The 24,802-nt window shown below is 39.7% G+C and overlaps 1 long non-coding RNA gene across 3 annotated transcripts in view; it reads right to left on the bottom strand.

Moving 5' to 3' along the window:
* Positions 1-24,802, bottom strand: part of LOC139184556 (uncharacterized) — a 59,838-nt gene that overhangs the window by 13,668 nt on the left and 21,368 nt on the right. For 2 of the 3 annotated variants that reach the window (XR_011568086.1, XR_011568087.1), the window contains exons 3-6: positions 24,513-24,712; positions 23,316-23,404; positions 22,901-23,003; positions 16,313-16,423 (exon numbers count right to left, since the gene is read on the bottom strand). This is a non-coding gene — a long non-coding RNA (uncharacterized lncRNA). The remainder of the gene's footprint in view (positions 1-16,312; positions 16,424-22,900; positions 23,004-23,315; positions 23,405-24,512; positions 24,713-24,802) is intronic. The other variant, XR_011568088.1, reaches the window with a different exon arrangement.

A 24,802-nucleotide genomic window follows, 5' to 3' on the forward strand; every position in this document is an offset into this window, starting at 1 on the left:
AGTCTCTCCCATCAGGAAGCTTCCATAAGCCTCTTATCCTTCTCCATCAGAGGGCAGACAGACTGAAAACCACAATCACAGAAAACTAACCAAACTGATCACATGGATCACAGCCTTGTCTAGCTCAATGAAACTATGAGGCATACCCTATAGGGCCACCCAAGACAGACAGGTTATAGCAGAGAGTTCTGACAAAACGTGGTCCACTGGAGAAGGGAATGGCAAACCACTTCAGTATTCTTGCCTTGAGAACCCATGAACAGTATGAAAAGGCAAAACGGTATGATACTGAAAGATGAACTCCCCAGGTTGGTAGGTGCCCGATATGCTACTGGAGATCAATGGAGAAATAACTCCAGAAAGAATGAAGAGATGGAGCCAAAGCAAAAACAACACCCAGTTGTGGATGTGACAGGTGATGGAGGTAAAGTCTGATGCTTTAAAGAGCAATATTGCATAGGAATCTGGAATGTTAGGTCCATGAGTTAAGGCAAATTGGAAGTGGTCAAACAGGAGATGGCAAGAGTGAACATCGACATTCTAGGAATCAGCGAACTAAAATGGACTGGAATGGGTGAATTTAACTCAGATGACCATTATATCTACTACTGTGGGCCAGAATCCCTTAGAAGAAATGGAGTAGCCATCATAGTCAACTAAAGAGTCTGAAATGCAGTACTTCAAAGCAATCTCAAAAACAACAGAATGATCTCTATTCGTTTCCAAGGCAAACCATTTAATATCACAGTAATCGAAATCTATGTCCCAACCAGTAATGCTGAAGAAGCTGAAGTTGAAAGGTTCTATGAAGACCAAAAAGACTTTCTAGAACTAACACCCAAAAAGAAATGTCCTCTTCATTATTGGGGACTAGAGTTCAAAAGTAGGCTGTCAAGAGCTACCTGGAGTAAAAGGCAGATTTGGCCTTAGAGTACAAAATGAAGTGGGTCAAAGGAAAATAAGAGTTTTACCAAGACAACGCACAGATCATAGCAAACACCATTTTCCAACAACACAAGAGAAGACTCTACACATGGACATCACCAGATGTCAATACTGAAATCAGATTGATTATATTCTTCACAGCCAAAAATGGAGAAGCTCTAAACAATCAGACTTGGAACTGATTGTGGCTCAGATCATGAACTCCTTATTGCCAAATTCAGACTTAAATTGAAGAAAGGGAAAACCATTATACCATTCAGGTATGACCTAAGTCAAATATCATATGATTATACAGTGGAAGTGACAAATAGATTTAAGGTATTAGATCTGATAGAGTGCCTGAAGAAATATGGACGAAGGCTCATGACATTGTACAGGAAGCAGTGATCAAGATCATCCCCAAGTAAAATAAATGCAAAAAAGCAAAATGGTTTTCTGAAAAGGCCTTACAAATAGCTGAGAAAAGAAGAGAAGTGAAAGGCAAAGGAGAAAAGGAAAGATAAACCCATTTGAATACAGAGTTCCAAAGAATAACAAGGAGTGATAAGAAAGTCTTCCTCAGTGATCAATGCAAAAGAAATAGAGGAAAACAACAGTGGGAAAGACTAGAGATCGCTTCAAGAAAATTAGAGATACCAAGGGAGTATTTCATGCAAAGTTGAGCACAATAAAGGACATAAATGGTATGGACCTAACAGAAGCACAAGATATTAAGAAGAGGTGTTAAGAATAAACAAAAGAACTATATGAAAAGATCTTCATTACCCAGATAACCACAATGGTGTGATCACTCACTTAGAGCCAGACATCCTGGAATGTGAAGTCAAGTGGGCCTTAGGAAGCATCACTATGAAGCTAGTGTAGGTGATGGAATTCTAGTTGAGCTATTTCAAACCCAAAATATGATGCTATGAAAATGCTGCACTCAATATGCCAGCAAATTTGGAAAACTCAGCATTGGCCACAAGATTACAAAAGGTCAATTTTCATCCAATCCCAAACAGAGGCAATGCCAAAGAATGTTCAAACTACTGTACAATTGCACTCGCCTTACACACTAGCAAAGAAATGCTCAAAATTCTCCAAGCCAGGCTTCAAGAGAACGTGATCCATGAGATTCCAGATGTTCAAGCTAGATATAGAAAAGGCAGCAGAATCAGAGATCAAATTGCCAACATCTGCTGGATCATCAAAAAAGCAAGAGAGTTCCAGAAAATCATCTACTTTTGCTTTAATGACTACACCATAGCCTTTGACTGTGTGGATCACGAGAAACTGTGGAAAATTCTTAAAGAGATGAGAATAGCAGACCACCTGACCTGTCCCCTGAGAAATCTATATGAAGGTCAAGAAACAACAGTTAGAACTGGATATGGAACAACAGACTGGTTCCAAATAGGGAAAGGAGTACATCAAGGCTGTATATTGTCACCCTGATTATTTAACTTATATGCAGAGTACATCATGTGAAATGTCAGGCTGGGTGAAGCATATGCTGGAATCAAGATTGCTGGGAGAAACACCAATAACCTCAGGTACGCAGATGACACCAACCTTATGGCAGAAAGCAAAGAAGAAGTAAAGAGCCTCTTGATGAAAATGAAAGAGGAGAGTGAAAAACCTGGCTTAAAATTCAACATTCAGAAAACTAACATTATGGCATCCGGTCCCATCACTTCATGGTAAATAGATGGGGCAACAATGGAAACAGTGACAGACTTTATTTTTGGGGCTCCAAAATCACTGCAGATGGTGACCACAGCCTGAAATTAAAAGACGACTGCTCCTTGGAAGAAAAGCTACGACCAACCTAGCCAGCATATTGAAAAGCAGAGACATTACTTTACCAACAAAGGTCCATCTAGTCAAAGCTATGGTTTTTCCAGTAGTCATGTATGGATGTGAGAGTTCGATTATAATGAAAGCTGAGCCGAAGAATCGATGCTTTTGAACTGTGGTGTTGGAAAAGACTCTTGATAGTCCCTTGGACTACAAGGAGATCCAGTCAGTCCTGAAGGAAATCAGTCCTGAATGTTCATTGGAAGGACTGTTGCTGAAGCCGAAACTCCAATACTTTGGCCACCTGATGCGAAGTACTGACTCACTGGAAAAGACCCTGATATGGGGAAAGATTGAGGGTGGGAGGAGAAGGGGATGACAGATTGAGATGGTTGGATGGCATCACCAATGCAATGGACATGAGTTTGAGTAGGCTCTGGGAGTTGGTGATGGACAGCGGAGCTTGTTGTACTGCAGTCCATGGGGTCGCAAAGAGTCAGACATGACTGAGAGACTGAAGTGAACTGAGTGATGTACCTTACGCAATACATTTTGCATACTAAGTGATGCCACATTGTTAAAGAAGTTAGCAGTATGGTCTGCAACCAGGAGATATGAGTTTTGGTGCAGTCTGTGATACCCACTAGCTGTGGGATCTTGGAAAAGAATGCATGGGCCTCAATTTCGTTATCTGAAAATAAGAAAATTTAAATGGATTATTTCCAACCATCCTGCCAGTTCTAAAAGTCTGTAATTTGAAATACATGTTTGATCATTTTTAACTGTTCATAAAAATTTACATATGTCTTTACTTTGGATCATGACTTCATTTGATGCTGGATTTCTATTCAGAAAAACAAATCTCATTTATAACAGTTTTCTCAGGGAGCCTCTGAGGTTATATACTTTACAATATAATTTTCTCTTGGGCTTTTGGGTGAAGTGGTTGGACAATCCATGAGAATAGTTTCTAAGGTTATTTCATGTAAGACTTAAGACCTGAGCAGACAAGCAGGTTAGGATTTGGTAGGAAGTAGGGGAGGCCAGAAACCAGGAGACTTAAGTGATTGATGAAGAACAGTAAACATTCAGGCAAGTTTATTTGTCTTGAATCAGTAGAGCAAGGATATGTTCTAATGCCAGAACCAGTCACCACATGTACTGTTAAGTGTTAGTCACTCAGTTGTATGAACCACTCAGCACACAAAGTGTTATGTGTTTGTTGCTCACTTGTATTTGACTCTTTGCAACCCCACGGACTGCAGCCCACCAGGCTCCTCTGTCCATGTAATTCTCCAGGCCAGAATACTGGAGTAGTTAGCCGTTCCCTTCTCCAGGGGATCTTCCCAACCCGGGGATTGAACCTGGGTCTCCTGCATTGCAGGCAGACACTTTACCATCTGAGCCACCATGGACGTCCTCGGCACACAAAAGTGCAGGATTGAACACATAGATCCCAAAAGGACCAAAATACATCACAGGCTAGATATGATACCATGGTACAAACAGGAGTTGGCAAACTTTTTCTGTTTAGAGCCAGATACTAAATATTTTAGGACATACAGTCTTTGTCCCAACTGTTCAACTCTGCAGTTGTAGCACAAAAGCTACCATAGACTATATGTAAATGAATAAGCATGGCTATGTTCAAGTAAACCTAATTTACGGACATTGAATTTTTAATTTCATATAACACTTACATGTTATAAAATATACTTCTTTTGATCTTTTCAACCACTTAAAAAGGTAAAAGTCTATTCTTAGCTAGTGGGCCATACAAAAGCAGATGGCCAGCCAGATTTGGCCTGCAGGCTGTTGTTTGCCAACCTCTGATAATAACATAACAGCCAAATTGGGAGCTTTTGAAATATGAATGAGTCTTTAATATGTTAATTTTTGTACATTACTATCAGCTAAAATTTTTGTATTTTAAATGTTGTTTTATTGCTTTCAGTCATAGGCTGTAATTCGAACTAGCTCAGCAAAATTTTACTGAACCTTAATTTAAGAAATAGGGAGGGCAAGCTTTAATAACCACATGTATAATTTGTGAGATTTATTTTATCCTTATTATTTGAACACATTCCTTTTTTTAGGTTGAAATGTTCCCTTGCAATGGTATTTGCATTCTTCATTAATCTGATAATCATATATAGTACTTGCAGTTTCCTATCAATGTTTCAGTAATAATTACCATTTTATAGATTTTGCAATTATTCTCTAAAAGAATACTTGCATTTTATATACAAATGAAGTGATCAATAATTTATTCAAGATTTCATAGCTAGACAATCAAATTGAAAGCATGTTTTTTAAAAATACTCTATTTCATTGATTCAGATATGTTTTCCTTTAGTAAAACACAGGAAAACTTGGTTCATGTTCATATGGGGTCAAATTCTGAATTGATTGTTGTTGCTGTTCAGTCTCTAAGTCATGTCCAACTCTTTGCAACCCCATGGACTGCAGCACGCCAGGCTTCTCTGTCCTTCACTATCTCCCTGAGTTTGCTCAAACTCATGTCCATTGAGTTAGTGATGCCATCCAACCATCTCATCCTGTGTCGCCCCCTTCTCCTTTTGTCCTTAGCATCAGGGTCTTTTCCAATGAGTCAGCTCTTCACATCAGGTGGCCAAAGTATTGATAGTGAATTGAGAGTGAGGGCTAATCTTGTATTCTTTCATCAACCTTTTTATTTTGAGGAAATGTTTTTGTAGAATTTATATGAAAATTTTAAAATAGTGAAAAACAGAGAACTAAACATTCAAAAAAGAGATAAATACAGAGTTATTTTAAGGCCATAATGAAGTACATAAATCACTGTATGACTATTTCCAAGGTCAACAGTTTTTAACAATCACATCCCTATTTAATTCAATCACAATATTTTGAAGAATCTTAGTACATTTAATAAAAACTGGAAGTGCATTCATTTATTCAATCAATCATTAAATATTTATTAAGCATCTGCATATGCCAAACAATATGTTCTGCTTAGAAATGCAGAGAAAGTGTTGGAGAAAGACAGATCCTCCTTTCTGTCCTCAGTCTCATCAAAGACAAAAATTTATTAAACAAGGAAACACGTATCTTTCTCTTTTTTTTTGGCTGTGAGGGTCTTAGTTGCAGTATGAGGGATCTTTGATCATTTTTATAGCATGTGGTATTTTTAGTTGCAGCATGCAAACTCTTAGTTGTGTTAAAAATGCATGCTGTGAAAAAAAGATAAAGGATTCCACAGATTTGTAAAATAGTGTCCATTTTAGGATGGAAAGTCAGGGAAGACTTTTGAAATGAAACAGAATCCCATGGACAGAGGAGCCTGGCAAGCTACAGTCCATAGGGTCGCACAGAGTCAGACATGATGGAAGCGATTTAGCATGCACACGCATAGCATGGCAAAGCTAGTGACATGAAGAGCAGGGGCCAGAACTCTCATAGCCCTGAGACTGGAGAGCATGTGGCACTGTCTCATGCCTGCATGCAGCAGATGGGTAGTAGCCCAAACTCACACTGTGGTGACAGGCAGGGGGAAGACCATGTAGATGGAGACAGCAAGCAGAGAGTTTTGGCCTTTATTCTAGGAGTCATGAAAGTTTTAAGCAATGGAATGAAATGATCTGATCTTATCATGTGGAGACTAGAATGCAATGGGAACAGAAGTGACCTGGGGAGTCCAGTAAAAAGGGCAGTGAATGCTGATAACATTTTAAACTAAGATGGTTGCTGAAGAGAGAAAGAGAAGTAGACAGACATTAATAATACCATGGATGGCCCTTCAAGGGATATACTAAGTGAATTAAGATGGAGTGGTGTCATCTGCGTATCTGAGGTTATTGATATTTCTCCTAGCAATCTTGATTCCAGCTTGTGCTTCTTCTAGCCCAGTGTTTCTCATGATGTACTCTGCATATAAGTTAAATAAACAGGGTGACAATATACAGCCTTGATGTACTCCTTTTCCTATTTGGAACCAGTCTGTTGTTCCCTGTCCAGTTTTAACTGTTGCTTTTTGACCTGCATACAGATTTCTCAGGAGGCAGGTCAGGTGGTCTGGTATTCCCATCTCTTTAAGAATTTTCCACAGTTTGTTGTGATCCACACAGTCAGAGGCTTTGGTGCAGTCAATAAAGCAGAAGTAGATACTTTTTTTGAACTTTCTTGCTTTTCCGATGATCCAACAGATGTTGGCAATTGGTCTCTGGTTCCTCTGCCTTTTCCAAATCCAGCTTGAACATCTGGAAGTTGACAGTTCATGTACTATTGAAGCCTGGCTTGGAGAATTTTAACCATTACTTTAATAGCATGTGAGATGAGTGCAATTATGCAATAGTTTAACATTCTTTGGCATTGCCTTTCTTCGGGACTTCCCTGGTGGCTCAGATGGTAGTGTCTGTCTACAATGCGGGAGACCCGGGTTCAATCCCTGGTTTGGAAAGATCCCCTGGAGAAGGAAATGGCAATCCACTGCAGTACTATTGCCTGGAAAATCCCATGAACAGAGGGGACTGATAGGCTACAGTCCATGGGGTCACAAAGAGTTGGACACTACTGAGCCACTTCACTTTTCTTTGAGACTGGAATGAAAACTGACTTTTTCCAGTCCTGTGCCCACTGCTGAGTTTTCCAAATTTGCTGACATATTGAGTGCAGCACTTTCACAGCATCATCTTTTAGGATTTGAAATAGCTCAACTGGAATTCCATCACCTCCACTAGCTTTGTTCATAGTGATCCTTTCTAAGGCCCATTTGACTTCACATTCCAGGATGTCTGGCTCTAGGTGAGTGATCACACCATTGTGGTTATCTGGATCATGAAGATCTTTTCTGTATAGTTCTCCTGTGTATTCTTGCCACCACTCTTAGTATCTTCTGTTTCTGTTAGGTCCCTACCATTTCTGTCCTTTATTGTGCCCATCTTTGCATGAAAAGTTCCATTGGTATCTCTAATTTTCTTGAAGAGATCTCTAGTCTTTCCATTCTGTTGTTTTCCTCTATTTCTTTGCATTGATCGCTGAGGAAGGCTTTCTTATCTCTCCTTGCTGTTCTTCAGAACTTCGCATTCAAATGGATATATCTTTCCTTTTCTCCTTTGCCTTTAACTTCTCTTCTTTGCTCAGCTGTTTGTTGTACACATACATGTATATATTGTCTTTTGAAGTTCTCTTCCCATTTACAGGTTATCACAGGATACAGAGCAGAGTTCCCTCTGCTACACAGTCTTTGGCGCTTACCTGTTCTAAACACAGTAGTGTGTACATCAACCAACCCTCCCCCATCGTAACCATAAATTTGTTCTCTACATCTGTGAATCTGTTTTGTGAGTTCACTTCTATCATCTTTCTAGATTCCCATATAAGTTACATGATAATTGGTTTTCTCTGTCTCACTTCACTTAGTGGTAATCTTCAGATCTATCCATGTTGCTGCAAATGGCATTATTTTTGGTTTTTTATTCCTGAGTAATATTTCACTGTAGATATGTTCCATATCTTCTTCATCCATTCCTCTGATGATGGATGGTTAGGTTTCTTCCATGTCTTGGCTCCTGTAATTAGGGCTACAGTGAACACTGGGGTGCATGTGTCTTTTCAAACTATGGTTTTCTCCAGTTACTGCCCAGGATTGGTATTGCTGAACCATATGGTAGTTCTTGTGTTTTTAAACAACCTCCATACTGTTCTTCATAGTTGGCATATCAATTTACATTCCCACCAACAGTGTAGGAGGATTCTCTTTTCTCCACACCCTCTCCAGCATTTATTATTTGTAGCCTTTTTTCTAATTAATTTTTATTGGAGTACAGTTACTTTACAATGTTAGTGTATGCTGCTGCTGCTGCTGCTAAGTCGCTTCAGTTGTGTCCGACTCTGTGTGACCCCATAGACGGTGGCCCACCAGGCTCCCCCGTCCCTGGGATTCTCCAGGCAAGAACACTGGAGTGGGTTGCCATTTCCTTCACCAATGCATGAAAGAGAAAAGTAAAAGTGAAGTCGCTCAGTCCTGTCCGACTCTTCGTGACCCCATGGACTGCAGCCTACCAGGCTCCTCTGTCCATGGGATTTTCCAGGCAAGAGTACTGGAGTGGGGTGCCATTGCCTTCTCCAATGTTAGTGTATACTATATAACAAAATGAATCAGCCATTCATATACAATATACGCCCTCTCTTTTGGACTTCCTTCCCATTTAGGTCACCATGGTGCTTTAAGTAGAGTTCCCTATGCTATACAGTAGGTTCTCATTAGTTATCTATTTTATACACAGTATCAATAGTGTTGGGCACTTTGGACAGAGGAGCCTGGCAGGCTATAGTTCATGGGGTTGCAAAGAGTCAGACATGACTGAGCGGTTAACACTTTCTTTCACTTTCATCTATAGTGTATATGTTTCAATCCCAATGTCCCAATTCCTCCCACTCCCTGCTTACCCCTTGGTATCCATATATTTGTTTTCTGTATCTGTGTCTCTATTTCTGCTTTACAAATAAGATCATCTATACCATTTTTTTCTAGATTCCACATATAAGCATTAATCTATGATGTTTTTCTCTTTCCGACTTACTTCACTCTGTTTGACAGTCTCTAGGTCCATGACCTGATTTTAACCTCTATAAATGACCTGATTTTATTCCTTTTTATGGTTAATATTCCATTGTATATATGTGCTACATCTTTATCCTCTGTTGATGGACATTTAGGTTGCTTCCCTGTCCTGGTGATTGTAAACAGTGCTGAAGTGAACACTGGGGTGCTTGTAAGCTTTTTGAATTATGGTTTCTCTGGGAAAAAGATTACAAGCACTCCAGTGTTCACTTCAGCACTGTTTACAATAGCCATATACCACACAATCCCACTCCTGGGAACCTCCATACTGTTTTCCATAGTGGCTGCACCAGCTTACATGGCTACCAGTAGTGCATGAGGGTTCCCCTTTCTCCACATCCTCTCCAGCATTTATTGTCTGTAGATGTTTTTGATGATGTCCATTCTGACTGGTGTGAGGTGATACTTCATTATAGTTTTGATTTGCATTTCTCTAATACACAGCAGTGTTGAATACCGTTCCATGTGCTTTGTGGCCACCTGTATGTCTTCTTTGGAGAAATGTCTGTTTAGGTCTTCTGCCCATTTTTTGATAGGGTGGTTTGTGTTTTTTGCCTAGAACTGCATGAGCTGTTTGTATATTTTGAAGTCTCTGCTTTTCCCCCTGGAGAAGGCCTTGTGTATGCCGAAGAGTAGAATCTCTGTTTCCCCCAGTTCTGTGGAGTTCTGCACTAAAGCCCAACTGCTCTGAGGGACTCCTCCTCTTAATACCAGGCTGCCAGGCTGGGCAGCCTGACCTGGGGCTCAGAGCTTTCATGCTCGTGTGAGAATCTCTGCACCATAATTATTTTCCAGTTTGTGGGTCACCCACCTGGTGGGTATGAGATTTGATTATATCGCATATAATCCCCTCTTACCATTTCCTTGTGACATTTTCTTTGTCTTTGGATGTAGAATATCTGTTTTGGTAGCTTCCAATCTTCTCTATCAGTGGTTGCTCAGCAATTACTTGTGATCTTGGTGTTTTTGTAAGAGGAAGTAAGCTTGTCTTACTCTGCGATCTTGTCCAGAATCAAGGGGCTGATTGGAGTTTGGGTGCTTACTGCCTCTTTCCTCAGTGTGTCATGCAGGTGCAGAGACCCTTGTGTGCTCCTGGGATGGCAGGGGCAGCATTTGGCGCTTGGATTTTTTAGTGGCACAGACTCGTTCCCTGCCACCCCCAGAGCTCCTGTTGTTTAGTCACTCAGTAGGTCCCACTGTTTTGTGACCCCATTGTAGCCTGTCATGCTCTTCTGTCCATGGGATTTCCTTGGCAAGAATCCTGGAGTGGGTTGCTATATCCTTCTCCAGGGGATCTTCCCAACCCAGGGATAGAACCCACATCTCCTGAATTGGTAGGCAGATTCCTTATTGCGGAGCCACCAGGGAAGCCCTGTAAATGGTATTGTTTTTACCCAAAAGTGCTCACAGGGAGAGAAGCTTTTATGGTGGTGCTGCCCCTCTCCTTGTGCAGCCCCCCAGTAATGGCACCCTGCGTTTCTTGTGGGCCCAGGATTTTTCTGAGTACATCCTCTGTTACCACAGTCCAACTTCTTCACCCTGGGGAGGGAAGGGCAACAGTGCTGACTTACCCTGTTTTAACTCCTGCAAACCCACTGCCATACTTCCTTCCTAGACGCTGAAGCCCCGCTCACTCCTCCACCCAGGTCAATCTCCCTGCCCGTGAAGGGGCTTCTCAGGGTGTGGAAAGCCCACACAGTTTCCTCCTCCACAGTTTCCTCTCTGGGGCACAAATCCTGTCCCAGTTCCTGTTTTCTTTTTGTCCTACCTGATTTTTTGGAGGTTTTCTTGCCCTTTTGGAAGTCTGAGGTCTTCTTCTAGCATTCAGTGGATGTTCTGCGTGAACAGTTCCACTTGTAGATGTATTATAATGATTTTGTAGGAGATGTGAGGTCCACATGCTATTCCTTTACCATCTTGATCTCATCCCCATGAATTCATTATTTAAAAAAATTCAAAATCTAAAGATTACATAAACTCAAATGAATGAGTGAATGGAAATCACATTTAATAACTGAGAAAAATATAGACATAGTTTGGGCAAACAAGACTATTTGGTGAGGATTTGAGCTTGGTATTAGAAGGGCTTGAGAGTGAAAGAAGTGAAGATTAAGAATTGTACCCATAATGAAACCATCTGATTTACAAAATTATTTACTTATCATCACTGGAAGTGTTTTTGCAGAAACTGGTGATTTTCAGAAACCTGTTTACAAAGTGTTCCTAAACTGGTTGGAGACTGAGACAACCTAAACAGCATCTAAGGATTTTCCCAGCTGAAGGCTCTGTGATTTATTTCCTAGGACTGAATCATTCCCATTACTACTACTACTAAGTCACTTCAGTCGTGTCCGACTCTGTGCGATCCCATAGACGGCAGCCCACCAGGCTCCCCCGTCCCTGTGATTCTCCAGGCAAGAACACTGGAGTGGGTTGCCATTTCCTTCTCCAATGCATGAAAGTAAAAAGTGAAAGTGAAGTTGCTCAGTCGTGCCTGACCCTCAGCCACCCCATGGACTGCAGCCTTCCAGGCTCTTCCATCCATGGGATTTTCCAGGCCAGAGTACTGGAGTGGGGTGCCATTGCCATCATTACCATTAGACATAAGTAAAAAATAAATATTATTTTTCAAATTTCATAGTCTTTTTATTAATTTTATTTTTTAAATTTTATGTTATTATTTTTATATAGCAATGATTTTATTTATTTATTTTTTTACTTTACAATATTGTATTGGTTTTTCCATACATCTTTGAAAGCAGGTAATGTGGGTAATCTATAATCTACTTGCCTTCATGGCAACATTTCTTAAAACCATTTCCAAATATCCCAATAGATGTGGGTAATATCTTTAAGTTCTAGAGGTTCTCAGGCTCCAAACCACCATGGGAACACATTGGTAAAAGCAAAATCAGATACAAAACAAAACGTTCAGATACTGGGCTATTTAGTTTGATATGCAATACATGTTGACCCGACTACGACTCTGAAGTTATCACAAACTTATAATCAAAGATGTATATCTATATTAGACAGTTTACCATGAAAACCACTTCTTCTCCATTCCAGTTCCCTGAAAACACTTTGCTCCGAGGCTCAGGTACAGGTGAATGCTGCTATTTGTCACTGATGGCCCCTGTCTGCAGTGGGTGACTGATCCCTTCACATTTTCCAGTGAGTGGTTAGGAAAAGATTTTCAAAATGCTCTTTGCTTTACCACCATTTTACAAACAATTACAGTGGAAGCATATGGGACAGAGTTTCCAGGACACCATTTCACAGATACCTCCAGTTGCTGGTACAAGAGGTACTGTTTTCTGTCTCCCCTCACTGTGGGACTCCAGCTTTTGTGCCCGTATGGATGGCTCTTGCTCTGAGAATCAGGATACCCAGAATGCTCCCACTTACTCTGGTTGCTGGCCTCCACCGGGTGGTAAACCACCTAAACTGTTAAGCACATTATGCTGAACATCTTCCTATTTCAACCTTTTTTGTTTGTTTTGTTTTTGTGTTTTATTCTAATATAAACTAGAGGGAAAGAAGTGTAGAAGGCAAAGAATTGTAGTATGTGTTTCAAAGCCCTTAGCTCTTCACTTAAGCATTTCTTAGCACTTAGCATGGAACAAAGTTACTTTCACAAGTCCTAGTCATGGCAGTCAGAGAAAAAAAAAATCAAAGGAATCCATATTGGGAAAAAAGTAAAAGTGTCACTCTGCATATGACATGATATTATACATAGAAAATCCTAAATATGCTACCAGAAACCTATTGAGCTCATCAAGGAATTTGGTAATGTTGCAGGATACAAAATTAATATACAGAAATCTCTTGCATTCCTATATACTAACAATGAAAAATCAGAAAGAGATGTTAAGGAAGCAATTCCATTCACCATTTCAACAAAATAATAAAATAGGAATAAACCTACTTGCTGGAGAAGGCAATGGCACCCCACTCCAGTACTCTTGCCTGGAAAATCCCATGGACAGAGGAGCCTGGTGGGCTGCAGTCCATGGGGTCACTAAGAGTTGGACACGACGGAGCGACTTCACTTTCACTTCTCACTTTCATGCATTGGAGAAGGAAATGGCAACCCACTCCAGTGTTCTTGCCTGGAGAATCCCAGGGACAGGGGAGCCTGGTGGGCTGCCATCTATGAGGTCACACAGAGTCGGACATGACTGAAGCGACTTAGCAGCAAACCTACCTGCAAGGAGATCAAACCAGTCAATTCTAAAGGAAATCAGTCCTGAATATTCATTGGAAGGACTGAGGCTGAAGCTGAAGCTCCAATACCTTGGCTACCCTGATGCAAAGAACGTAACTCCTTGGAAAAGACCCTGATGCTGGGAAAGATTGAAGGCAGGAGAAGGGGACAACAGAAAATAAGATGGTTGAATGGCATCACCAATTCAATGGACAGGCATTTGAGCAAGTTCTGGGAATTGATGATGGACAGGGAAGCCTGGTGTGCATGGGGTCACAAAGAGTTGAACATGACTGAGTGGCTGAACTGAAACCTACCTATGGAGGAAATGATGTATACTATGAAAATTATGTGATGCTGGGATGAAAAAAATTGCAGATGACACAAATCAATGGAAAGATACACTATATTCTTGGATTGGAAGAGTCAATTTGGCAAAACAAGTATACTACCCACGGCAATCTACAAACTGAATGCAATTCCTGTCAAATTACCAATGGCAAGTTTTTGCAGATCTAGAGCAATTAAATCTTGAATGTTTTATGGAGACACTAAAGATTCCAGATAGCTAACGCAGTCTCAAAAAAGGAAAAATAAATAACTGGAGGAATGAGGCTTTCTGGCTTTGTCATCAAAACCAGTATGGTACTAGCATAGAGACAGACTTATAGATCAATGGAACAGGACAGAAAGCCCAGAAATAAATCTGTGCACCTATGGTCAGTTAATCTATGCCAAAGGAGACACAGCTATACAATGGAGAAAAGACAGTCTCTTCAATAAGTGGTGCTGGGAAAACTGGTCAGCTACATGTAAAAGAATGAAATTAGAACATTCTCTAAACACTATATGCAAAAATAAACTTAAATGGATTAAAGATCTAAATATAAGACTGATACTGTAAACTCTTAGAGGAAAACATAAACAGGACATTCCTTGACCTAAATCTCAATAATTGACTTTTTGGATCCATCTCCCAATAATAGAAATAAAAATAATAAACAAATGGGACCTAATTAAACTCAAAAGCTTTCTGCACAACAAAGGAAACCATAAACAACATGAAAAGATAACATACAGAATGAGGGAAAACATTTGCAAATGATACAACCACACAGCATTAATCTCGAAAATATATAAACAGCTCTTGCAGCTCAATATAAAAAAACCAAGCCAATTGAAAAATGGGCAGAAGCTCTAATAGACATTTCTCCAAAGAAGACATATAGATGTCCACAAAGCACATGGAAAGATGCTCAACATAGCTATGTATTAGAGAAATGCAAATCAAAACTACAGTGAGGTATCACTTCCTACCAGTCAGAAAGGCCAACACAAAAATCTAAAAATAATAAAAGCATGGGAGGGTGAGGAGAAAAGGGAATCCACCTACACTGTTAGTGGGAATGTAAATTAGTGTAGACATCATGGGGTTTCCTTTAAAACTAAAAACATGGTACCATATGACCTCGCTGTCCCACTCCTGGGCATATATTCAGAGAAAATCATAACTTAAAAGATACATACACCCTAGTGCTCACTGCAGCACTGTTTAGAATAGCCAAGACATGGAAGCCAAAGAAGGCAATGGCACCCCACTCCAGTACTCTTGCCTGGAAAATCCCATGGATGGAGAAGCCTGGTAGGCTGCAGTCCCTGGGGTCGCAAAGAGTCGGACACGACTGAGTGACTTCACTTTCTCTTTTCTCTTTCATCCATTGGAGAAGGAAATGGCAACCCACTCCAGTATTCTTGCCTGGAGAATCCCAGGGACGGGGGAGCCTGGTGGGCTGCCATCTATGGGATCGCACAGAGTCGGACACGACTGAAGCGACTTAGCAGTAGGAGAAGCAGACATGGAAGCAACCTAGTTGTCCATCGACAGCTGAATGGATAAAGAAAATGTGGTGTGCATATACACACACACACACACAAAATGTAGTATTACTCAGCCATTATTAAAAAATGAAATAATGCCATTTGCAGCAACATGGATGGACATAGAGATTATCTTACTAGGTGAAGTAAGACAGAGAAAGACAAATATCATATGATATCACTTATATGTGGAGTCAAAACAAATGATACAAATGAACTTATTTACAAAACAGAAGCATAACAGACACAGAAGACAAACTTATGTTTACAAAAGGGAAAACGTGGGAGGAAGTGATAAATTAGGAGATTGGGGTTAACATACACACACTACTATATATAAAATAACCAACAAGGACCTACTGTATAGCACAGGAAACACTACTCAACATTCTGTAATAACCTATGTTGGAAAAGAATCTGAAAAAGAATGAATGTATATATATATATATATATATATATATTTTGCTTTATACCTGGTACTAATACAACATTTGAAATCAACTATATTCCAGTATAAAATAAAAACCTTTAAAAACTGTGGGGAAAAATAGGTATATATGTGACTTATATGTCTGTTGAATAGTGGTCTATAATATTAACTGACTGACTCACTCTCCATCTCTCATTCTACCCCCTCTTCCCCTTATACCCCTGATGAAACATTTTAAGAGTTAATTATCCTAAATATATTACTACTATAATGATAGTAAAAATAAAAGTAGAAAAATCAAAAGCCAAAAGGGATATAAAAAATATCTAACAACTAAGATAATTTAATTATTGTGATGATACATTAAGTTTAAGAATTGAAGTTCTTTGGAGCCTTGGCATAGAAGTAGGATGAATTATAAAATCCATCGATTGATTTACTCATTCAGTATTATTTATTGTATCATTACCATGCATTAGGCTGAGCGGATTTCTGAATATATTCCAGTTGACAGTTTGCTTTCACCATTTATAGATTCTGCTTATGGTCCTTTTCTTCTTCAGCTGAGGCCTCAAGCTGCCTGTGGAAAGGTGAGGAAATAAAAGAGACACTTTCTCACACTAATTCATCAATTTGGTAATAATGTCCAGATGGTGAAGCTCTGGCCAAGGAATAGTTTGAGAAATATGGTTGGAAGCTTATTCAATACTAGGAAGTACCTTGCAGAAGCACTGATACTTTAAAACCTGTAATTTATGACTTGGGCCCCAAATCAGTAATCCCTGAGTATGACCCTGATATGGTCCCACCTGTAGCAATCACTGGAACATATTTTCAATATATTGAGCATTTGACTCACCCAAAGACAGCTGAAACACCTTGTCTTGGAATGATAGGCAATTCACTTAGCTCCAAGCCCCAGTCTTTCCATTCTTAAAATGGTAATAACAATATTAACCTTTCCAGGAAGTTGACAAATTTGAGATAATATAGATAAATGCATTCATACAGAGTGGCTGATACATAGCTAGTTTATAATAATAATTATCCCCATTTTAAAGGCAGGAAAAAAAAAAGTTATTTGCCTGAGAGAACATTCCTAAAAAGTGGCAGAGACAGAACTTTAGGTGCGTTGTCTGGCCCCAAACTGGTGCCATGTTGTCCCCAAGGGAAATCATTAAGTTTTTTGAATGAGGGAATGATAAATCAGTCTGACAGTGACACATAGAGTAGATTATAGTAGGGGAAAATGTGGTGATAGGAAAATCTGTTATTAGACTATTTCAATAGAACAGATTAGCATTCCTCTGACTCTGACCTAAGAGTCTGGAGTAAACACAGACAGAAGGGGAAGAAAGCTAAAGGTTACAAATGTGAAGTTTCAAAGATTTGGCAATGACATGTGTTATGGGAAGAGAAAAGTCAAAGAGAAAAGGAAATAGATGCCCTGGGTAATCAGGAGCATGAACAAGCCAAATACAACAAGAACAAAGTCAAGAAGAGAAGTTTATTTGAGACCCTGGAGAAAGGTGATGAACATTATTTGAGGATATGTTGTGTGGAGTGTCAGAGGGACAATTTGATGGGAATATAAAACTTGGGGTTTCCGTGGTGGCTCAGAGGTTAAAGCGTCTGCCTGCAATGTGGGAAACTTGGGTTCGATCCCTGGGTCAGGAAGATCCCCTGGAGAAGGAAATGGCAACCCACTCCAGTATTCTTGCCTGGAGAATCCCATGGATGGAGAAACCTGGTGGGCTACAGTCCATGGGGTCGCAAAGAGTCCGACACAACTGAGTGACTTGACTTCACTTCACATAAAACTTGGAGTTAGTGAGGTCTCTGAACTTAGGCACATTGTTGTTATTTGGCAGGTAGGGAGGTAAGTAGCTGGGTGTTTACATGGCAAACAAGCTTTTTATTTGAATTTGGTTATGGGGCATTATGTGGCTTTGGAAGGAATGATGCTAAAGCTGAAACTCCAATACTTTGGCCACCTCATGCAAAGAGTTGACTCATTGGAAAAGACTCTGATGCTGGGAGGGATTAGGGGCAGGAGGAGAAGGGGACGACAGAGGACGGGATGGCTGGATGGCATCACTGACTCAATGGACGTGAGTTTAAGTGAACTCCGGTAGTTGGTGTTGGTGATGGACAGGGAGGCCTGGCGTGCTGCGATTCATGGGGTCACAAAGAGTCAGACACTACTGAGCAACTGAACTGAACTAAACTGATGTGGCTGATAGAGATTATGGTACACTGTTCCACTCAATCAACCCTTTAATGCTATTAATCCCTATAAGTCACAAGCAAGGTGTGCAGTCATCTATAAACCGTAATAATTGAAAGGTGATAATCATCATTTATAAAGTGTAATAATCATGAAAATACTTTAGATTATAAAAGAAAAGTACCAAGATACAAGTTGTCTTAAATAAAACTTTGGGAAACTCAAAACTTCCACCTATGAATATTTCTTCCATAATTTTTTTTTTTCCTTTGCCTACCTGGTTGCCAATCAAAACATCTGTCTTTAGAATTCAGTTTAGCCACATTTCTTTCTTTTTTTCTTTATAAGTCTTAAAAGTTTTGGCCCTCTTTCCCCTGATTAGTTTCCAAAATAACAGTGAGAAATGAAATTATAGTGTACTTCTTTCTAGTCCCTGCTAAATCCATTAAGGAAAGATAGTGTAGAATAGGAATCTGGTACAACTGTTGAATTTCCTTGAACCTCATCAGCTGTTCATTGTTAAAGGACAAGAAAAGCTCATCTCTCCGCCACATGGGTGTGTTGCATTTATTTCTATTTTGTGTCCACAACACCTTTTCCTTTGTTCAACCTCCCCTGTCTACACTGCATACAACTCAGTAAGACGATCAGTTGTGGATGCCAAATTCTATAATGTGGTTTACAAAGAATGTCTTTTTCTCCTCCTCCTCTATACTGTCTCTTCACTAAACCTAACTTTGAGGTGTTTTTGCTGACTCTGAAGTGTCCAGATCACTATATCTGTATATGGTTAGCTAACTTTGGGAATGAACCTCTTTCTTCCAACTTTTGTATGACAATAAGGCATCTGAAAAATAGGGAAGGAAAGCAGACATATGGTATTCTTCTTACTGCTGACAGTTTTTAACAGGCCACCATCCTATATTGGTAGCCTCAAATCGTCAAATGTTTTTGTCTTTTGCCCCCTGTTTTCTTACAGTGAATAATTTTTAAACCTTCATACAATGTCAGGTACTATTCTAAGCATCTAAAAATTTTGAATGCATCTTCTAAAATTTTTACTCTATAAGCTGGTTTTGTGTATTATTTATACCTTTTAAAATTAATGTTCTGATGATAGAAAATAAGGACTCTTAATAGCTTAGGAGCCCTCATTCTTGTTTAGGCTATAACTTTAATCCTATCTCAGTGGGCACTCCTAAATATGACAGAATGCCATATAATTGTTATAAGTTTTCCTTATCGCTCACTTATTGTTGTTTATGGGCTTCTCTCATAGCTCAGTTGGTTAAGAATCCGCTTGCAATGCCGGAGACCCTGGTTAGATTCCTGCATTGGGAAGATCCACTGGAGAAGGGATAGGCTACCCACTCCAGTATTCTTGCACTTTCTTTGTGGCTCAGCTAGTAAAGAATTTGCCTGCAATGTGTGAGACCTGGGTTTAATCCCTGGGTTGGGGAGATCCCTGGAGAAGGGAAAGGCCACCCTCTCCAATATTCTGGCCTGGAGAATTCCATGGACTGTATAAGTCCATGGGGTTGCAAAGAGTTGAACACAATATTCCTCATGTTGTGGTAGCTCAGCTTGAGTTCCTGATTTTTAGAAGTAAGATCAACCAGTCACCATCCTTTACTGGTAGCCGCAATCTTAAATGTTTGTCTTTTTTTTTTTTTTTCTTCTGTTTCTCTACAAGGAATAAAAATCACAAATGAAAGTAACTTGAGAAATGACTCATCTAGTAATTACAAGAGATCCATGTTATCTTTATTATGAAACTATTGATGCTGGAATTGATAGAGTTTTGCCTATTCTCACTTCCCAAGCCACATCACTGAGATATCAGAGGATGCCTCTGTAATGCCACCTGTCAGTCCTTGGAGACATCACCAAATAGGGTTGATGCAGGCCTAAGAGTTTTGGGCTAGAATGAGGGAAAATTCATGGAAACCTATTTTTCTTCATTTTAGCTCCCATATTTTTAAGCTCAGGAAGCTTTAAAAGACATTTAAGAAAAAATGACACCATGCAAAATGAAATGAGAAATTCTGGCCAAAGTTGCTCACACTGAAATGGGTAAGTTGTCACACAGATGGGAACATTTTCTCATTGGACACTGTCTTCCATTTTGTTTCTCTCTTAACCATTTCTGGCTACTTTCAGTTGACAATCTTATTTACACCACTTCTGATAAGCTTAAAGGCCTGAAGACTGTATCAGGGAGACTGTTAGGAATTATGATGAGATTCTGGTGGCTTTGCTATACTCCTGAGAGAGTTACACACACAGACATCACTTGAAGGAGAATTAAGGCATCACCTGGGCAAGGAAAATGATTATTGTGTTGGGCTATTTGGTAAAAGTTGGTTTATAGCAGAGACTACTGGGGGGCTTTGTTTTTATCCTTATAGACCACATACTTTCCACTTCTAGAATCTTAATCATGAGAGAAGAGTCAGGTTTCAGAGCAAGGCCTGGTATAAACTATGACTCAATTATAGTAGAACTAAAATGAGACCTATAGTAGAACTAAAATGAGGCCTTGATGGCCCTTGATGACGTTGGCCCATGGGATCTATTTATCCAGGATGTGGGGAACAGAAGGAAAAGAGAATGGGACCTACACTCAGGGTCTCTGAGACACTTCCTTATGACCACCAGATAGATTTGCAGCCCACACACTATCTGACAGCTTCTCCTTTCCTGGCTAGGGAGCAAAACTAGGGAAAGAGGTGAGCATATAAATAGATAGAAAGGAGCACAAATGTTTATTCTTCAACGTCTACCACTTTATAAAGATTGGCAAGAATATTGTTGCTGCTATTAATCTCCAAAAATCTAGCTCACTATTAGCCTGCAAGATGACACACACTCTCTGACAAATATATTTTGACAGGAAAAATATCCCAGTATGAAATATTTTGAGTTTTAATTTTCTTTTGAAGAGAGATCAAAGGTATCATTATAACCAAAAAATATTAGTTAACAATGAGATAAACTAGTTGCAAAAATTATTCTGATAATACTGCCGTATAATCCAGCAATGCCATTGCTGGGCATATATCTGGGCCAAACTATAATTCAAAAAGTTACGTACACCCCAGTGTTCATAGCAAGCACTATTTACAATAGTCAAGACATAGAAACAACCTAAATTTCCATTGACAGATGAATGGATGAAGAAAATATGGTACATACAGATAATACAACAGAATACTACTCAGCCATAAGAAGGATAAAATAATGCCACTTGCAGCAACATGGGTGGATGTATAGATCATACTAAGTGAAATAAGTCAGAAAGAGAAAGACAAATATCATATGCTCTCATTTATATGTGGAATCGAAAGTATGCACAAATGAACTTATCTATGAAATGGAAACAGACTCACAGACATAGAGAACAGACCTGTGGTTGCCATGGGGAGGGACAGGCTGGGAATTTTAAATTAGCATATGCAAAGTAATACAGAATGATTAACAAGGTTCTATGTATAGCCCAGGGAACTATACTGAGTGTCCTATAATAAATCGTAATGAAAATGATTTTCAAATAAATGATTCTCCACTTCTTTCACAACCACACCTTTTGAAATATTACTTGAAAGAAGCAAGTTCCATCAAGAAGTGGAATCTACTCCCCTGCTCCTTAATTCTTGGCTGGCCACGTGACATCCTTGGACCAATAGTTTGCCTTGGAAGTCACAGCATATCAGTTCCAAGCCTAGGCCTCAAGAGGCCTTTCACATTTCCACTCAGTCTCCTGGAACTCTGCCACCCCCATGAAAACAAACCCCAGAGTAGACTTTTAGAGTGTGAGGGACCACTCTGAGAAGACCTGAGTCATTCCAAGTTAAGCCCAGACTAGCAAGCCCATAGCCAGCTCCACAGCTGATGAGCTGCAGGGCCAACTGAGATGGCTGAAACCTGAGTTCAGGCTTGTAGGCCATCCTGTGCTCTTGTTTCTTCTATCTTGTCTCACAAGAGTATTTATCCTCTGCTTCCTCGTCTGATTCAGCTAAGTAAATCTGCCCTCTTTGTCCAGCCAGCCCTCTGCTCTAATTGATTTCATCTGCTCTATCTCTTTAAGATCTGTTCATTGCTGAACCCCAAGCAGTGCCCGGCACACATAAATATTCATTAATTAATGAACAAATCAATTGCCTACAAAAAGATACTCTTGACTATATAAAAAATAATTCTTCCTCCATAAACATCATAATGCTTTTTGTTATTTGCTACATGTAAAAATAAAAAGAGTAATCCAAACTATATGGTGAATGTGCAATTTTATATTGTTTTTTCATAGTGTATTTTCAGGCATAAGATTTATTTTTAGATTTAAAACTCCATAGAACAGAGGTTAAATCTATTTAACCAACTTCAAACCATAGTCTGTAGTTTTAAAATTAGTAAATAGAAACTTATTGATTACTTATTTCACCTAGATGATGATGACGAAATGATGGTTTAGTAAATCATTCTGCTTAGGAATTACCACAAGATAGAAGAGAGAGACTATCAAATATGATATCAGGAATTATAGATTTGGAAACAGACCAACATTTTGAGGGAACTAATCCTTACTTCTATATAAGATGCCATTTTTTAAAATCTTTTGATCAATATGATTTTTTTTCTCCATTCTCTGTCTACTGATTCAGTGTCAGAGTCCATTTAAAATTCCCTCCATCACATGTGCATCATGAAGGAAACTGCATACCTCAGGAACCAATTAAAGTTTAACTTACCTCCTCCTGACCATCCCTCAGCAGCTATTCCCAGAGAAGGCTGGAGGGAGCTCAAAGAAAAGCCGCCTTGGAACAGACTCACCTGGAACTCATGGACTCCTTTGAGCCTGCAGTGCCGGGGGCCCTGGTGTTTCTCTCTGAGCCGTGATTTTATTTAGCTTGAGCGCGGCATTCTGAACAGGGTGCTAAGGGAAATTTACAGACTAGATTAGACATGGTTTTTACCCTCAGGAATTTCACAATTTAATGGAGGAAATAAGATTAACACACAGTCAATTAAGAGAAAGTAGATACACATGTACACATAAAAATATTGATTTAAGTTTGGGAAAGAGGAGATAGGGGCAAAGGATTTAGATGCTAATCAGCCAAGTCTTGCAGACTTTGCAGCCTTCACGTGCATTCATCTGAGTGGATGGAAAGCTCACCGTGAGCGGAAAGAAAGAAAGGGGACAGCTTTGCAAGGAGAGATTCCTCTTTTCTCCCACTCCACTCACCCACAAATGGCCCCGGAGCAGAAACAACTGCGTGTTCAGCGATTCTAAGTCATGTCTGTGTGACTGGCCAGCTGGGTTATTGGATGATGCTGTGGAGACATTTTCACTTGGCCTTCTAGTCATCTGAGGTTAGCCAATTTAAAATGCACTTATAGTTTCTGTCTCTAGCTCTTCACTCAACGAGTGAAGTAACATCAAATAGTTTCTCTCTTTCATTAAAGACATAATATTGATATGGTTGACAAAAACGTTTCTACTGCCAATGGTTGAGGAGGAATACTTAATTTCATATGGGGGAATCAAACTTGATATTGGTCTCCCAAAGCCTATATTTCTCCAGAATTTATGCCTAGCACCATGCTTGCTTTTTGGCTCAGAATGGTATGCATAGGAAACGGCAGCCTAGGCTTTGTAGAAATGCTGTGGAGCCCTGGGGAATCCCAGAGATGATCACCCGAGAGGCTCTGCAGTCCTCTGCGAATTTCCTATACCTCTCACCTCACGTTGAGATAACATTATCCTACAGAACAAAGTCAAGCAATTGCTATCTTTGGGCATCAGATGAATGGCATTTTTTTTATTTCCGATATTATTTATGGAGTTAAAATTCCCTCTCTCTCTCCTACCCCTGTTTCAGCTTTTTCAATCTAATCAAAGATTGTTTTCTCTTTGCCTGTTGTTGGGGGGAGCTGGGGGGAGAAGAGACAGATGGTATCGTTTGCAAAAGGAAAGCTGAGAGATCACACATATATCTTTCAGCTTTGTGGCAAACCTGATGCCAAGATTCTTGCTAGAAGTGCGTAGTGCTACGCAGGCACAGAGGCGTACCAGAGCGGGTGAGGCCAGCCATGGAGGGCAGTGCAGTAAATTGCCATGAGCTGATCCAACAGCAGAACATGGGAGCTATTACACTTTGGCAGCTATTTTATTTTTCCCTTATGGAGTTTCAGACCTGTCCTGTACACTGAGATAGCTTTCATCTGGTTAAAACTTGTGCCGTATTTAAACTTCCTTCAGACCCATGGAGTTGGAAAAAGAAAAAAAAAAAAAAAAACACACCTAACATAGCCCATAACACACTGAAATGATGTCGGGGGTGGGAGAGGGGCAGTAATTGTGCCCAGATAATGTTGTCATACTTTGTAAAGCCTTTAATGCTGGAATTTATTTATTAATGATGCATGGGTTATTACCCACCATCTGTCTTGTGTTAGCAGTGGGCTGTTTCAGATTATGGTAATGTGTTTCTGATTTGAGTTGTGTTGAAAGCCAGAACAAGGCAGCTCATGTGCAGGCCTCTTTGAGGCCTGCTGTTTTCAATTCCTCTTCACAGAAAGGGCTTTTATTTGATTTGTTATGGGGATTTTTTTTCTTCTGTTGCCAAAACAGCTGCAAGCCTGGAAGGGAATAAGACATAGGGCCACATCAAACTTGTTAGCTTGTAAAAAAAAAAAAAAAAAAAAAAACTGGAATGTTCCAGGAATGAA

Source organism: Bos indicus, chromosome 8 (genome assembly GCF_029378745.1).
Source record: "Bos indicus isolate NIAB-ARS_2022 breed Sahiwal x Tharparkar chromosome 8, NIAB-ARS_B.indTharparkar_mat_pri_1.0, whole genome shotgun sequence".
NCBI lineage: Eukaryota > Metazoa > Chordata > Mammalia > Artiodactyla > Bovidae > Bos > Bos indicus.